This window comes from Protopterus annectens, chromosome 9.part0 (assembly GCF_019279795.1).
Source record: "Protopterus annectens isolate FY-2018-M chromosome 9.part0, PAN1.0, whole genome shotgun sequence".
Classification (NCBI taxonomy): domain Eukaryota; kingdom Metazoa; phylum Chordata; order Ceratodontiformes; family Protopteridae; genus Protopterus; species Protopterus annectens.
Window position 1 is genome coordinate 191,360,508 of NC_056743.1, and position 17,356 is coordinate 191,377,863.

Consider the following 17,356-nt stretch of genomic DNA (forward strand, 5'->3'; position numbering starts at 1 on the left):
TGCATACCACGGTGTTTACCTTGTTTGTGCAGCTGCAGGTGGCTCTAAACACCATGTAGGGCTGCTTACTGAATCCAAAACGACGACTCATTACCATATGCTCGGCGCAATGTGCACATGGTATAAATAGACCATTTAGACTTTACTGAATCTGGCTGTTAGCAGTCCCCATTAGAACCAACTATAATGGGGAATTTAAAAACAAGCCAGCTTGATGGTCCACTAGTGTAAATGGACTCTACAACAGAATAAAAAAATCCAAAATCCTATAATAAAGTTAAATCTACTCATATTAAAGATTCTATTAAAAAGATTAAAAAAATAAAATGTTTCATTCGGAAGATCAAAGGAAATCACAGACTAAGACTAGCTTCTGCCATGCCAAGGATAATTATAAATTCTTCTTTAATTACATCAGAAAATTAAGAAATAACACCCATGTTCTGAACTAATCCAAAGGAGCATCACCCATTCTGAACCTAACGACATAGATAAATACTAATATACTTACAGATAAATTTAGTCCTAACTTTATCCCAGATGCAGTCATCAGAATTCCGGAAATCCCTGAGTCCCTTCCATACCCCTAGAGATTCAAGGAACATGTCCTAACTGTGCTCTTAAAGGTTAAAAATGCCACTTCCATGGGCATGGACAATTTACTAGAATAACAAATAAATAGAAACATAGGAGCAATACTAGGCAAGTGATCACAGGGGCCATAAGTGACCACTCCAAATGCACCTTTAAGCAGACACACTTAAAAGTCAAACATCCTCACAGAGCCAATTCTCAAATTGTTGAATTTATGCTTAGCCACATGGTATGTCCATGAAGTATGGCTAACAGTTATTATGATGCACCTTCACGGTGGGGGTTGTACCATGGATCTGGGGAACTACAGACCCATCAGCCTCACTAGCTTAATGTATAAAACCACAGAACACATCATATCTGATTTTGAAACAGCAGTATCAAAAATATTATACAATTAGACTCCCAACAGCTTGGTTTGGTCAAGAACAGATACTATCTACTTAACAATATAGCCAGCACCCTACTCCAAACTAATGCAGTTGTCAGGGATCTTGGTACCTTGACTGACAACTCTCTCACCTTCAACCACCATGTAGCATCTGTAGTAAGAAAATCATGCTGTCTGTCCCAAATTATATCTAAATGCATCACATCTAGGTTGAAAGTAGTTAGCAACCCTCTGCATTCAACTCTAGTTAGACCAGTCTTAGAATATAGTGCCACCTTCAGCATGTACATATCCTGACACATCCTGTAACTAGAAGGGCCCCAGAGGGTCCTAACTAAAATACAAAACAATAGTGGAAACACTCTTAGCTATTAAGAAAGACGTGAAGCCCTGTCACCATACTTTTTCTTTCTGTCTCTCTCTGTCTCTTATAGATTTTGGCATGGTGATCTGTGTCTTGCATTCTGTACCGTTAAGGACCCAACCTTCTTTGAGCTCTTGCATCTCTACAAGACAAGCGGCTCCACAAACACTTGAAGTGAGCATTTTAATCTCCAACATCATATAAATTAACCAAGCTGAGGGACGGATATATTACCCAACATTTAACCCATCAATGGAACTAACTACCCTTGTAAATAAAAAAAGAGTGGCAGTGGCACCATCACATCCTTCAATATGATCCTTGACAACTAGATCAAAACCTGCAAATTCATGTCAGGGGCTCACCTGTCTTGCTGTCCTGAAAGTGGAGGAACATCGTTAGGGTGGGATTTGGCAAGGTGCAGATGGTCTCTGAATTTACTTTTTCTTTATCCTTTTTGCATCTACTGTGTGCCATTCAGTCATCAGTCCCCTGACAGCAATCAGCTTTCTTTGTTCCCTATCAGCTGGACAAGGGTCAGCCAGGAAGAGACATCATTTAGACAGCCATCAGAGATGTTTCAAGGTTTATTTGCTGTTTAGCTCTAACATCACATGCACCTGGTGAATTGACAAGGAGACGATATGCAATGTGATGACCACAGACACCATCCCCTCACTTCTGCAGGGGTGTTCCCCTAAGCAGCACTGTTCCCCCATTCAAGCCCTTAGCAGTGGTTTCCCTGGTTTCCACCACTGAAATCACACCACATTGTGTGCCCTGGCATGTGTGCAACCCTTCATATGCCCCACCATCACCACCAGGAGAGATAGGTGAGTAGGCTACACCCATTCACTCCTCCCCCTCCCTGCCTGGCTACTCCAATGCCAGAGCCAATAACTGAACCTTGGTCGCAGTCAGGACTCCATCTGTTTGTGCCAGAGAGCCAGGCTTGATCTCTAGACCTACTTGCCCTGTAATTCCTATTATCCCATGATAATGTGGGGCAGTTAAAGAAGATTTGAGGCATTTGGTGGACTGTGAAAGACTAATAGGAAATAAAGAGTAAATTATATTTGATGGCAATTTAGATAACGCTAAAGCAGAAAGATAATTTGTACTGAGTTGGTAAGAAGCAGGTCAAAGAGAAGTCATGACATGGAGGAGTGTTAGGATGAGTGGACAAATTAATAAATTGGGTAGAGTTTAAATGGCTGGTGATTTCATACACTTTAAGGTGATATATGCTTAGTCAAAACATACAACAGTTATTTGATAAGATGAAGTTCCTTTTATCTGACCAAGGATAGAAAGTGTTAAGAAGACAGCCAAAGTTATGAGATATTCATGAAAGAAGATGACAGAAAGGCAAAATATATGTTGATATCCCTTTGTATGGATTCATTGATGACATACTTGGGGATAAGTGTCAAGAACTGATGTGGAGGAAGCAGGATTGATTGCTTTTATGTATATGTAATGAGAATTACTGATTAATCACACATTTTGTCACCTGAATGATCGTTTCTTTGTGTAGAGTATGTATTATTAAGGAAGGGAGGAGTGAAGTCACTGTCTTTAACTCTCATCTCAGCAAACAAAACTGTGGTTTATTATGGTTAATCTAGGGCTCTAATGCTTTTTCTTATTTTTTTTTCTGTTGTATGTCTGCCCTATTTTCCCTATTTTTTTCTAAGAAGCTTTTTTTTCATACCATCATTAATTGTCCTCATGAAATATACCTGTGGTGGGTCTATTCCATCTGCTTTTGGGCATATTAGATGTCTTTATTATTTAGAGAAACAGCATGACACCCACTAGTTTTTTTTTTTTATTGTTTTTCATTTTTTTCCAAGGATTGAGTGACATGTTGAAGCTATAAGGGCCTATACGACTTCCTGTTATCTAAAATACTTGCTGTATTGTAAATTAGCAATCATCTTGCTGACTTGTTTCATTTCCTGAGAAACCAAGGAAAACTTAAAAAAATTGGAATTTATTTTATGAACTGCAAAAGAAGAATCTTTGCTGCATAGGGGCATACCCACATCTGAAAATCCAAAAATTTCACCAGAGCAGTCTTGCCCAAACCTACTTCAAAACAGAGTCATTCAAAATCCCTACTGTTATGATGGTTGCATCTTCTCCAGCTTCTTGTTTTCTAAGAATTGAGGTTCCTGTGTCTCCTTACAAACCTGTTACTCCTGTTTAAATGAGGGAAGTTCCCCCTTTTCCCACAGACAGATTATGACTAACTGACAGCTGCTTTGAGGCATTCTGATCCTAGAAGATCTAAAGGTTTCAAAAGCTTTCTATACTCTTTCTATAGTTTTGGGACACCAGGACTCTCCTTCATCTTTCACTATGGATGCTTTGTTCTCACTTGCACCTACATCTCTGGTACCTACTGCCAAAATATGAGTGTCAGTATCTGATTTCATGGCACAAGATTCCTTATCACAAGTATGAGTTTTTTCCTTGGCACCATGCCCAATAGATGGTCTTGATATCAGCCATCCCTACATCAGCAGATAGGACCCCTCAGTTGGCACCCTTCCTTGCAATAACATCTTCAGCACTAGTCCTTTCAGTGTCAGTGGCTGATATGCCAGCATTTCTGTTACTAATGTTTCAGACACTGGTGGCTCTCATGCCAGTGTGTTTCTGGTGTCATATTTTTCAGACTTCTGTGTCATTGACCCTAGAGCTCCCAGTATTGGATCCATCGACACTTACACTATCATCTTAGAATAGTCTTTTTTTCCTTGTTTCATTCATATGCCAATTCAGGACACCCAGTCCAGATTATGGTCCTACTGGAAATTACCTTCCCAGGCTGGCATTCCTACCCACAAACTCCTTTCTCCTTCTTTCCCAATGCAGTACTCTTTAGTGGTTCCTTTTCCCAGGAGACCAGTTGAGTCTAATGAGTCAGAGCACCTCCTGAAAGGTATTAAAATAATTTCTGCAAATTTATGTTCTCAACATCTAAGTTTGCCCTCTCTGCATAGAATCTTGATGATGAAGAGGAGACCAACTCTCTTTCTTCTCCAGTGACCAAATTGTGGGAAGGTTCTACAACATATGCAACAATGAATTTGCTGCCCCACTGAAATTGTTTCATCCTCCAAACAAGACTGCAAAAAGTTTGCAGTTTCTCTCCCCCAGACTTCTTAGATGGATCTTTCCATCAGTGGACACTCTTGGGGATTCCACTTCAGTCCTTTGGGAGAATCCTGAAACTATAGCCCTTATCTTCAACAAGACAGACAGGATTTTTAGCCTTTTAGCAAGTATATAGTCTGGGTTAAAACTCCTGAGCCTGATATCATTGTCTGTGCAGAAGCATCATGAAGAGTTCCTCCTCCTGTGTACAACCCTGTTGTCCATTCCCTGATAAGAAGGAGTCCCAGGACATAGACAGATTTGGGATATATATTTTTGCATCTACCACCTTGAACACAGAGGTACAAAACTATTTATCATGCATACTTTATTTTCAGAGACAGAGATATCTGATTAACTCTTGTGTGCTGTGGAACAGTTGCCAGATGGTTAATTGGAAGAGAAAATTAAGACCCAAGCTTGAACTATATAGAATCTTAACAACTGTATGGTCCATGTAGATTATAATGCCATGGAAGGGGTTGTTCAAGCCAGTTTTCTTGGACTACTATCCACCAAAGTTTTAATCCTTAATTAACACAGCTTGCACTGGGGTGACATTTTTGGATTTTCCTTTAAAAGATCATCTTTAGTTTGGTCCTCAAGCGAATTAGTGCCTCAAAGAAATGAAGAAGAGGGGTCAAACTCTGACATCTGGGTTTTAAGTTTTTACTCTCCCTTACATACCTTTACTAGAAAGCCAAGAAATCAGCAATAGGTGTGGTTCTGGCCTGTCACACAGCATCAGTAGGATGGTGTTGGCACAGACAGTCCTCCAGTCTAGATTCCAGTAGAGTCATGGGCTCAGACAGCAGGGTCAATGGCATCCCCAGAGGACTTTAGTCAGGCCCACAGTGAATTGTAGACATCCTGATTCCTTGCTTAAGCTGAGGAGATTCTGCCTTCCAGGGACAAAAGGGTTAGGGAGAGGACATCCATAAATTATTTTATCCCATTCCTCAGCAATTCTCATATCTCATCATTATGCTGTTAAGGAAACCATTTGAATGGTTGTGGTGAAATCCAGCCTTCTATGTCTACCCAGAGGAGACTAGATATGCTCTTTGAACTTTCCAGATGCCTACCTCTACATAAAGGTTGCAAAGGAATTACAGAGGTTTCTAAACGTCTTGGTCACAGTCAGTCACTACCAGTTTCTGACAAATGTATTTGGCCTCAGCTGTGTGGCTGGTGTGTTTCCTAATGTAGGTGTGTAACAGTAATCCATCTCAGATAAGATGGATCCAAGTTTTTCCCTACCTAGATGAATGGCTATTTACCTCTCCTGTGCAGAAAGTTCTTCTTCATTAAAGGGGGTTTCTTCTTACCCTATTTTCCTATCCCGCACTTATAGAAAAAATCAGAAATTCATATCTCCTCCCATCTCAGACTCTGGTCTTTTCCATATGCTTCCCAAACACGATTTGCTGATTTTTTTTACACTACAATAGAATTCTGTCACTTCAAAAAGCCATCTCTGTCATAGAATCCTATCAGGCAGTTGCAAAAGAATCATGTTCTCCAAGGCCCTAGGTTTGATGGAAGCATTACATTTTATGGTCCTTCATGTCAACCTCCATATAAGAGTTCTCCAATGGTCCATACAGGTTCAATGGTCACAGCACTTTGACTTTATTCTTCATCTCATTCAGATCTTCATGGCATACCACTCACATCTAGCCTGGTGGCTAGATCCAGCAAACCTCCCCTTAGGGAACCTTTCCATCTCTAAACTTCTCATATGACTATTTCCATGGATGTGTGCTCTGGCATGGGGCATATCAAATGGTAGAGAGTCTAGGGACCTGGAAACTCCTGGAGCCATTTTTGCATGTCACTATTTTAGGGCTGATGGCAGTGCTTCTGTCCCTTTTAGCATTTCGGGATTCTGTCCCAAAGGGAGCCTTTTCCATTGAGTGGGATAATATGTTCATAGTCTAGTACATCAGGTAGCAAGAGAAAACTTGTTCTTACCAATTGTGTCAAAATGCCATGTAGGTATTGCAGTGGACCATCAAGTCTCAATGCTTCCTGGTGACCATGTATATAATGCAGGGAAGACAGTTCAGGAGTGAACAGATTAAGCTCCTGCTTGCTTGTGTTTCATGAGTGGTTCTTCAGTCCAGCTTTGTATTAATGATTTGTCTCTTCAACCAACTCAGGCATCTCAGCTTCTTTTTGTTGATTCCATCTACCTGATTACCTCATACGACAAAATTCATTTAGAAAACTAGAATGCACAAGGACAAAGTAATCACTTATTTTTTTTGTCCTAGACAAGACTTGGTTCCCTCTTCTTTGTCCTTTTCTTCACAAACCTCTCAATCTGCATTCATCCAAGACAATGTTATCCCACCCTTACAATAAATCTGTCTCAGATCAGCATGACCTTGTGGGTTCATAGGTGATTACTAGGCTAATGGCACAAGACACTTTAGAAGCCTAACCAGTCATACCCAGGATATGACAATATTGTATCTTAATTCCCCAGATATGGGATGAGGTAGTATCAGGATAGTAGGTCTTTGGGTGTTGGAGCCCTGAGTCATTTTACAGACTTCCTCTGTCCATAAGGGAAATGGGCAGTACTCCAGGAGTGAATTTACAGTTACCCATCCATTTATCCAAATTATTTTTGAAGAGAGTGAGGGACGGGCTTTGTTTTATGAAGATGGGAAATTTATTCCATAAACGAGGTAACCTTTGGGATACAAATCTGTCTCTCCAGCAGGTTTTGTTAGAGTCACAAATAAGGTTCAAGTCCATGGAATAAATAACCCTTGTATAATTTATCTTGCGAATATGTAACATTTTCATCATACTGGATCAGAGAATGCTTTGTAGAGCAGGTATACATCCCCTTTCAATAAACAATATGAGAAGGAGTAAAGGGATAGGGCCTCTAGTTGGTCTGCATAAGATGCGTTTTACTCTTTGTATTTTTTTAGTGACAAACCTCTGGGGCCACTCCAGTTGGCATAAGTGCCTGGTTAGGTACACTCAGAAGGGAGCATTGTACTCAATTATGGGGCTGATGAGGCTGAGTACAATGGCACTATGACTTCCTTTGATAATGATGTCATGCCTTTACTTATAAGTTGAGACACACAGAAGGATTTCCTCACTACTGTAGCTACCTCATGGTCAAAGTTTAGGTTACTGTCTATCTATCTGTGTTCCTAGGTCCCTCACCACTGGGTCTACTTTTATGGGTATACTATCAATATTATAATTTGTAGAAATATCTGATTTAACAAAAGTTATGATCACCCATTTTTTAGCATTTAGTCTCAGACCATGGTTTTGACACCAGTCATTTATCATTTTTAGGCCTGCTTGTAAGATGCCAGCATAATTTGGGGAGTCAATCATTGCTTCCAGCTTACTGTCATCAGCAAACCTGGTGAGCTAGAGGCTCCCAACATTGGCCTTCACTTCAGAGAAGTATATAACAAATAGGAGGTGTCCCAACACTGAGCCCTATGGAACACCGGTAATAACAGATTTCTTATCAGAAGTGGACTCACCTATCTGGACAACATGTGTCCTGTCAGTGAGCCAGTTGGCTATCCATCTGACAATGTAGGGGCTTATGCCAAGGTCAGTAAGTTTATGACCCCGAGTGGAGGATTGTGTCAAAAACTTTAACCAAGTCTAGATAAGCAGTGAGTACCATTTTACCCTCATCCATGGCCCTGGTGACTTTCTCAAAGAAGTCCACCAGATTGAACAGGCAAGACCTCCCTTTGAGAAAGCCAAATTGGGTCTGGTCAAGTTTTTGGAGAGTTCCCATGTCATTATTGATCAGGTTCATGATAATTCTGTCCTTGGCCTTGCAGATAAGGTTGTTCAAGCTTATGTGTCTGTAGTTCCCTAGTTCAGTTGATGGGCACCCCCCCCCCCTGTGCAGAGGGACAACTGCTGCAGTCCTCCATTCCTTTGGGACAAAGCCTGTTAAGAGGCTGTGATTCAAGAGGGTTTCTAGTGACCCTGATACATTCTGTTTTAAGCTTTCTAGTGGTCCTGATAGATTCTGTTTTATGCTAACCACATGATTGCTTCAGTCTGAAGAATAGCTAAGATCATATGTTGCTCAGGTAAAGTAGTCTCTTACCTCTGTCCAATCTCCTCTACTCATAAAACTGACAATAAGAAAAGTTATTCTTTGTCAAAGTTTATTTGATTGCCATCCCCAAATTCCATTTGGATATAAGTTCCACTTCCCTAACATCTTTGAAAGTCTGCAATGCTTTTTTTTTTTTTGCATAGGACTTTCCAGCTGATGTATAGTAAATATATGCCAGAAGCTTAGCCTTCCACCAACTGACCTGCAGCCTTATCCAGACTGAAATGTTTGTCCATGAAGACTCACTTTGTAGGAGCTATTACTTCTGCTAAGTGACTCTGAACTTCAGGTCCTTTTAGTCAAACCTCCTTATCATAAGAAATGGGTGGCTCTTATGATTAAGAGCTCCACTCTTATACCCAAAAATGCTAACAAAACTTATTTAAATCAGTCCACTAATTTGTCTGTATTCTTTTCAGACATTCTAATAATGCTGTATATCTTTGACAATCCATGGAAGACTACAGGCAGCTTAGGTTTTACATGGACATAACCAAGTCAGTCAGAAAACAGGTCTAGCTCTTTATGTTCTCTGCTAAATCCTATTTGGGCAAGATGGTTATCAAGCTCGCCATTTGCAGCTGGTTATTCAATTCTGTTATGTTTTGCCATGAGAAACATGTAATTTAACTCCTAAAGTTAAATTTGCTAGAGCGGTGGCTATTTTCACAACTTTATTTCTGCAATGCTACTGTAGATGACATCTGCATGGCCATAGCTTTGTCTTCCCTGAACATTTTCATAAGATATAATATGCTGGGCGTACTTTACAGGTCTTCTATAGAGGCTGTTGTCATAAAGGGTATGTTCCCATGTGAATGGCCATACAGTAGAATTATCTAGGGACACCATCCTAAAGATGCCTGAGGGCGAACCTCTTCTTATCAGATACAACATTTATGGGTGCTTACTGTAATAATAACTCTGTAATAAGAAGCACCATCTGTGGTAAAAAGAAGTTATGTACTTACCATAACATTCAACCTGTGTTATCCATTTTCATTCTTCCTCAACTTATGGGTTCAGATCCGATCCCTCAGATCCATCTCAGCCGTTATAAAAGTTTGTGGCAACCAGAAAACTCTCGAGCTACTTCCTTACCAATAATGCACCAACCTCAATTACCTCAGATCTTGTTTGTTAAGGAAAAGCAGAAAGACACAATGTAGTTACAGAGAAAGGAAACTATATCTGGAGCTATGTACTAAGTGGCATACTTATACACTCGCTCTTCCAGGAGTTTGTAAGGCAGGGGGCTGTTGGGAGAGGAGTTGAGGACAAATGAAAATGGACAATACAGATGGAATGTTATGGTAAGTACATAATTTGTTTATCTGATGTCAGTTTTCATTCTATCCTCAACTTATGGGACAGAGTCCACAGCTACCTAATTCCCTGGGTGGACTCAAGGAAGGATATTCCTGAGCACCTTTGAGCTAAATGACACTCTGCCCCTGGAGACCATATCCAATTGATAATGAGTAACAAATACATGGGGATTAGCCCAAGTTGCTGCTGCACAAATATTGTTCATGGAGGCTCTAGATTGGAAGACTGAGGAAGTAGCCATGGCTCTAGTTGAATGAGCTCATAATGGTTTCGATAAGGTAACATGCAATTTGTTGTATATATAAGAAATACAATCTGCAACCCATCTGGCTAGAGTAATTTTGGTAACAGGTTTCCCTAGTTTCATGTCAGAAAAAGAGGCTAATAACTGGTCAGACTTTCTGAAATGTTCTGTTCTGTGTAGGTAAAAATGTAATTGTCTGTGAACATCCAACAAATGTAACTTGTATTCACCTTTGTTAGAAAATCTGGGGAAGAACACCGGCAAATTAACAGATTAATTTCTTTTAGCCTCTGAAACCACTTTAGAGAGAAAGGAAGCATTAGTTCATAAAGTGACCCTGTCTTTGTGACACATCAAGTAAGGCAGCTTTGAAGATAATGCCTGAATCTCTAAAATTCTTCTGGCAGAAGTAATGACTACTAGAAAAAAAAATGTTTTCCAAGAAAGATACTTGAGGTCACATTTAGCTGCAGGTTCAAAGGGGGAATGAGTAAGATGCTGCAGTACCAGGTTGAGATCCCTTGCAGAGTAGGGTCCCTAAACAGGGGCCTGAGAAGAAGAGTACCTTGCAAGAAGGTTTTGCATAATCTATGGGAGGCAACAGAAACACCATCAAATCATATGTGAAAATTTGATATTGCTGCTAGCTGGACCTTCACAGTGGAGGAGCTAGCTCCTTCTTTAAAAAGTACAACTAGAAATTCAAGGATACTATGCAAAAGGGCTGAAAAGGGGTCAGTATTATTTTGGCAGGCCCGGTAAGCAAATCTTCTCCATTTACTGGAGTATAGTTAATGTGTAGATGGCTTATGGGAAGATAAAAGAGTACATGATGGACCGGAGAGGAGAGCATATGTTGTCTGTCTATTAATGGAACTGGAGAAGCCAGGCAGTCCACCTGAGGTTTGATAAGTGTGAATAAATCATGCCTTTTGGGTGAGACAGGAGGTCTGGAGTCAGATCCAGAGTCCATGGTGGATGGAGTAAGTCAGGCAAAGGAAGGGAAACCAAATCTTTCGAGGCCAAAAAGGTGCAATGAGGATAACTTTGTTCTTCAACATGGCAGCTTTCTGCTGGAATTTGGAAATTAGCGGGATTGGTGGGTAGGCATGTAGCAGACTGGAGGGCCAATTGTGAAGTAAAGCATCCCTCAGGGATTCCCCCTGTGGGGGAATCATAACAAAGTAGCTGCTGCATTTGTTGTTTAGGGGAGAAGCAAAATATCACAGCAAAGCTGACCCCACTGGCAAAAAAGATATCTGCTACAATCTTGTTGAGAGACCATTCATGTGGTAAAAGAATGCACCCCTCAGCTTGTCTGCTATCACATCAGACTTCCCCGGAATGTGCATACCAGTGAGAAAGCAGTTGGATAAGATTACCCATTGCCACACTCTGAGTGCTTCTCGACACAGGGGTAAGATTCTGTCCCTCCTTATTTGTTGATGTACCAAACAACCAACATTTTGTCTGTTTGAACTGCAGTCATCCTCAAGGGGAAAGCTTCTTGAAAGGCCTGCAACACTAACAGCACTGCTCCCATCTCTAGGATGTTGATATGCAAATTGGCCTCTTGGGGGACAAAGTGCTTTGGACTGTTTAACCCAGATAATGCCCCCCCCATCCTAACTGGGAAGTATCCATGGTCACTATGGCCTTGGGCTGAGGGGGAATGAATGGATGCCCTTGTAGAACCTGTTCTGATTGAATCCACCATCTGAGATTTCTTTTGCAAATTTGAGTGATGTGTATCAGGGTTGGCATAGGTAGATAAAGTATTGACCATTGCGTGAATAGCATCCATTGTAAGATCCTCGTGTAAAACCTGGCTAAAGGCACTAGAGTTGTTGCTGCTGCCATTGATCTTAGAGCCTGGAGAACTAAACAGGTGGAAACTTTTGTACTGCACATTATCTTCCTGACCTGTGTTCTTAAAGTCTAAACTCTTAGAGGAGGCAATGAAGCTATCATGTGGAACAGTGCTTCTATGAACTCTAAATTTTGAACAGGTTCCAAATGAGACTTTTCATACTTTATGGTTATCCCCAGATGACAGCAGGTCGGGAGAACCTGATATCTTGCCTCTATTACTTGATGTCTGGTCAGGAGAGTAGTGAGCCAGTCATCTAATTATGGAAACACCCAAAATCCTTGCAGTCTCAAGTGAGCTGCTACTACTGACATGCATTTGATGATCACCCTGGGGGCTGTGGTGAGACCAAGTGACAAAACTCTGAAATAGTAATGACGGGTTCCCAGCAGGAAGCTTAAGTACCTTCTGGACCATCTGTTCATCTTTATGTGATAGTATGCATCCTGAAGGTCTGTCGAGCACATCCAATTGTCCTTTCCCAGAAATGGGAGAATGGACTGAACCATGACCATCTGGAACTTGGTGCATTAAACTGATTTGTTCAAGTTGCTGAAATCCAAGATTGGCCACCAGTCCCTTGTTTTCTTTGGCAATAAAAAGAGTAAGTTCCGGATTCTATATGGTCTGGTGGGACCTCTTGGATGACTTTTTTTTCTAGCAGCTTTTGTAATTGCTGCTTCTTCCCTCTGACTGGGTGGAACATGAGGGAATTTCCTTGAGACTGGAGGTGAAAGGGAAAAGGAAATTATATAGCCTGTGGAAATGATCCTCTGCACCCACGTATCTGTTGTTATCTCTAGCCAGGCTGTCTGGTGCAGGGACAAATGACCCCTGATTGCCTCCAGAGAGTGACAATTGGGCCTCCTTTCAGGAATGCTGAAAGGGTCTGTTGAAAAAGGAATCTCTGGAATCTTGGTTCTGCAAGCCACCTCTGCCATGAGGGCAGCGTCTAACATTGGAGTTCCCCCCCTCTATCCTGGGGCAACCTCACCTACATGTATCCTGGAAAGGACCCTGGGACTTTTTGAACCACATTTTCCCAGCACTTTGTTGATTCCTAGAGAAGGATCTTTGAGGCATGGAAAAACATACGCCCACAGCTGACAGAATCTTTCCATCCTTTTCACACCTTGATAAAGTATCCTTAACTTTGGGGTCAAACAAAGATGTTCCGTCAAAAGGAACATTAATGAATGAAGACTTGAAGGGCTCCACACAATCACATAAGTGCATCCAGTAGTTCCTCCTTATTGAAACGGAAGAACTTGCCACCTGGCCTTGAGGTTCCTTCAACCACATGCAAAACTAACCTCATGGAAAAATTCGAAATTGATTGCAGGGTAGCCAACTGAGAAATAACAGATGCCTGTACCTCATCATAAATGGCTCCTGAAAGGGTATCAGAGAATTCCTTAATCAGGTCTCTCTATAACCTGGTGAAATGTGGCAAATAGTTCAGAGACCTCAAGGCAAAGGTCACTGAAGCATAGACATGCTTCCTAAATCTATCCATTATTCCAGACTCCTTGTTTGGCAGAAGGACAGTGGAACTCTCTTCAGATAGTTCTTTCTTAGTGGCCACCATCATGACCATGGCATTAACAGGCACACCATTTGTCCAAAACTGTCTATCTTCTGGTGCCATCAAAATTTTGTCTGGCCTATGGGGAATTGGCTCAATTGCCCACTGAGATACCAAATCTATGAGGTCATTGGTGGGTGGAGTTACTCAGGAGGTAGACAAGCCAGTACCAAACTGCTCCAGGAATATAGACTCCTCAGACAAAGGGTTGTTGGGCTTCCAGCCACCTCTCTGTTTCAGGATTTTAAGGATGTCTCCAAACTGGACACCATCAGGAGGTGACTGTGGGGACCCCTCACCTTCATGAAAGTCTGTATCTTCTGTGACTGACTTCTCAGGGGAGTCTAAGTGCTTCCTCTTGTATGTCTTCTTCTTAGGGACCTCCTTAGTGGAATACTCTAGAAAGGTGTCAGAAGAGGGGGGAACATCCTGCTGGGAAGCCTGGGGTTTCAGTACCAGCTGTCCCTGTGGAGAGGATGCATGAGACACCAAGCAAAGAGATGGCAAGCCTGCAGACTGAGGATCTAAGGGGAAGGAAGCCATCTTTTTCATTGAAGCTGACAAGGCTGTCTCCATGACTTGAAAGGCAGACCCCCGCAGAAAGGAAGAAGATGCCATATCCTTAAGGACAAGCTCTTCTACTGTAGTCCCTCCCCCTCCAAGGAGAACCCCCCAAAGGTAGAAGTCGGAGCTGAACTAACCCATGCCAAGTCCCAGAGGTGTAGAGATGGCTCAGAAAACTTTGGAGTCAACTGAGACACCCCGGACCTGACAGGGTAGCCTCGGCTCCAAGAGCTCTCCAAATCTGAAGGAATCAAAGAGGTCACAGCAAGCTTTGAATCCGAGAATAGAGAGCTTCTCAGATCTGATGCAGACAGACCTGGGCAGTCGAATCCAAAACTGAGCAGGGAGTTTGAGGATGAACTTCCAAAGGTGGGGTAGTAGAAGGTTGGATTTCCTGACCCAGAGGGGTAGGAGCCAACAGGATGGCTGATATACTCAGCGCCAAGAGAATTTTTCTCACTAACTTCTCCACGTCTTTTTCCATAAGACCTTTGGAAGAGCGAGTGGACACAATAGATGGGGATTAAGGTCTCTCCAAAAAGGGAGAAGGGACCCTAGAGGGGACTGGATCCACTGATGGAGAATATTTGGTTCTCGAGAATGGAAATGTCGGGTGTGGAATCTAAAGTCTTCTGTGTCAGATCCAAAGTACTCTGGTCTAAAGTTTCTTTAGTCACTTTAGGTTTCAGATCCGATGGGAGGGCTGGATCCGACAAGTCTTCCTTTTTCAATTTATGATCCGAGGTTGAAGTTGGATCTGATGAACTAAGTTTTTTCTTTTTAGGATACTAGGAAGTTGCTGGATCCAATAAAGGTCTCGTCCTTGATTTGTCAGAATGTTCAGATGAAGTTGAAGAAGTAGTTGGTGAGGGGGAAGCTCCAGATAATGCCTCACTAAAATAAGGAAGTAATCCCTTCAAAACAAGCTTATTTTTAAGTTCAACCAGGGCTCTGGGGTTGAACGCATGACAGATGGCACAGTTTTCTTGCACGTGAAGCAGACCCAAACAGTACACACAAAGTGTGTGGGCATCCAAAAACAGAATTTTGTGCCCAGACTTCACACATTTTTTAAACCCAACCAGGCTTTTATCTTTGTCAGCCATAGTTCAACACTATATCGAATGATGTAGCACTAAAAGGAAAAGGGAGAAAAACAGCACTCTACCACAAGGCTAAATAACAAAGGGAGAAATACCAACAATGTTATGAAAGAACTATGTAGCCAGTAGAGAAATATACTAACTATAGTTTAAAAAAGTACACAAGTGCAATCAGGAAGGGCAAGGAAGTACTAACAATAGCGAAAAATCAGCTAGATTTGAGAAAAAAATCAGATATCTAGAAATTTAAAAGAAAAATTTGAAGAAAGGTAATAATGGAATGAAAAAAAACAACACTTAGCTACTCGAGAGAAGCTGGCACCACGTCTTTCGCTTTCAAGCGACAAACGAGATCTGGGGTAATTGGGGTTGGTACATTATGGGTAAGAAAGTAGCTTGAGCGTTTTCTGGTTGCCACAAGCTTTTGCAACAGCCAAGTTGGAGCCGAGTGATCGAATCCGAACCCATACGACGAGGATAGAATGAAAATTGACAACATCAAATCATATTCTACCTCCATCCCAAACTTATTAACTTAATGTTTTTTCTTTGTGGCATATATTCTAAAGATTACTGAAGATGGAATTTATCCTAACAGATCTAGCCATAATAATAAGTATGCATAAATTACATTCAGAGCACATTTACAACTGACATCAGCAACAAACAACTCCAGTAAAGGTAAGAGACAAGGCTTCACTAAGATGAAGTGTTATTTTAAGACTGTATTGGTTCTTAATTACATAAGAATAGATTAACAAATGTAACCAAACTCAGTGGCATTGAGTAAGATGCCAGATACCAACAGTTGATAAAGAAACTACTACATTATTTAACAGTAAAATTTCTAATCTTGAATTAGACAAAATAAGAAATACTTGCAAAGAGCAATTGATAACGGTACTGAAGGGAAATAGTAATGATGGTTACCTTCAAATATACATTATTTCACAACATGAAAGTTCACAGCTATCACTGTTTCTTTGCAAAACAAGTTATATGAGTGTGGTTGACACATAAAAAAAAATATTGCAATGCCAGCAGGAACAATTTTGGTTTAAAGTAGAGAAAGGTGTACCTTTGAGAATATCTTATTATATAGTTTAACAGTTAGCAACTCTAACGTATTACCTGCAGAGCAGTTTACCTGAGTATTACTGATACCTTGGAAGGACTGCCCTTCACTTCAGTGGGAACATTTTTGTTTGAGTTGGAGAATGCTGCACCTCTGCATATATAGATTCAAAATATGTGAGTGAGTATCTTAAGACTGGAGGAAACCAGAAAATTGGACTTTGCAGAAATTAAGCATATAAAAAAAGAGCAAGAAATTCAAAAAAAAAAAAAGCAAGCTACATATCTGCAAGAAGTTTGGCTAACAGTAGTTTGGCCAAGTCCTTTTTTGGTGAATTTTTATTTTTGTGAAATGATATAACTGAATGAGACTTCAGCTCGGTGAGCTTTGCACTGAAAGAATTTGCCATTTGGCCAAAAAGGATGCTGTCGTACTTTCACAAGTTAGTGGCTTTACAGTTAGAACTATGTTTGCAGTTTGGCTTAGGACTTTGGTTTTGGTTAAGGCTAGGATTAGTGATAGGTTTATATTTAGATGTTAGGGTTAGAGTCAGGCTCAAATATAATAATAGGGTTAGGCTTTGAGTCAGGTTTAATATCAGTGGGTCTGGGGATGCTGTGTACTGTATGTGTGTGTAATATGGACTTTGCCTCCTGGAAGAAATACTGCATATAATTATGTATAGCATTATATGTTTTGTTCGTTTTTATTAATATGTGCTCAGTGTCATGTTTTTTTAATATTTCTTTTTAAATATATGTTTATAGACTCCACATAAAGTAAATAAATAGACTGCAATAGGGGAATAGTGATTGGAGATTTGTAATAAAGCGGGTAGCTCAGATCTAATACATATTTAAAGCCACACTCTTCCAGAGGAAATTACTTGTTCCACAATACATAGTAAAGTAAGACACATAATTCCATCTTCATTACTTAGTTTATG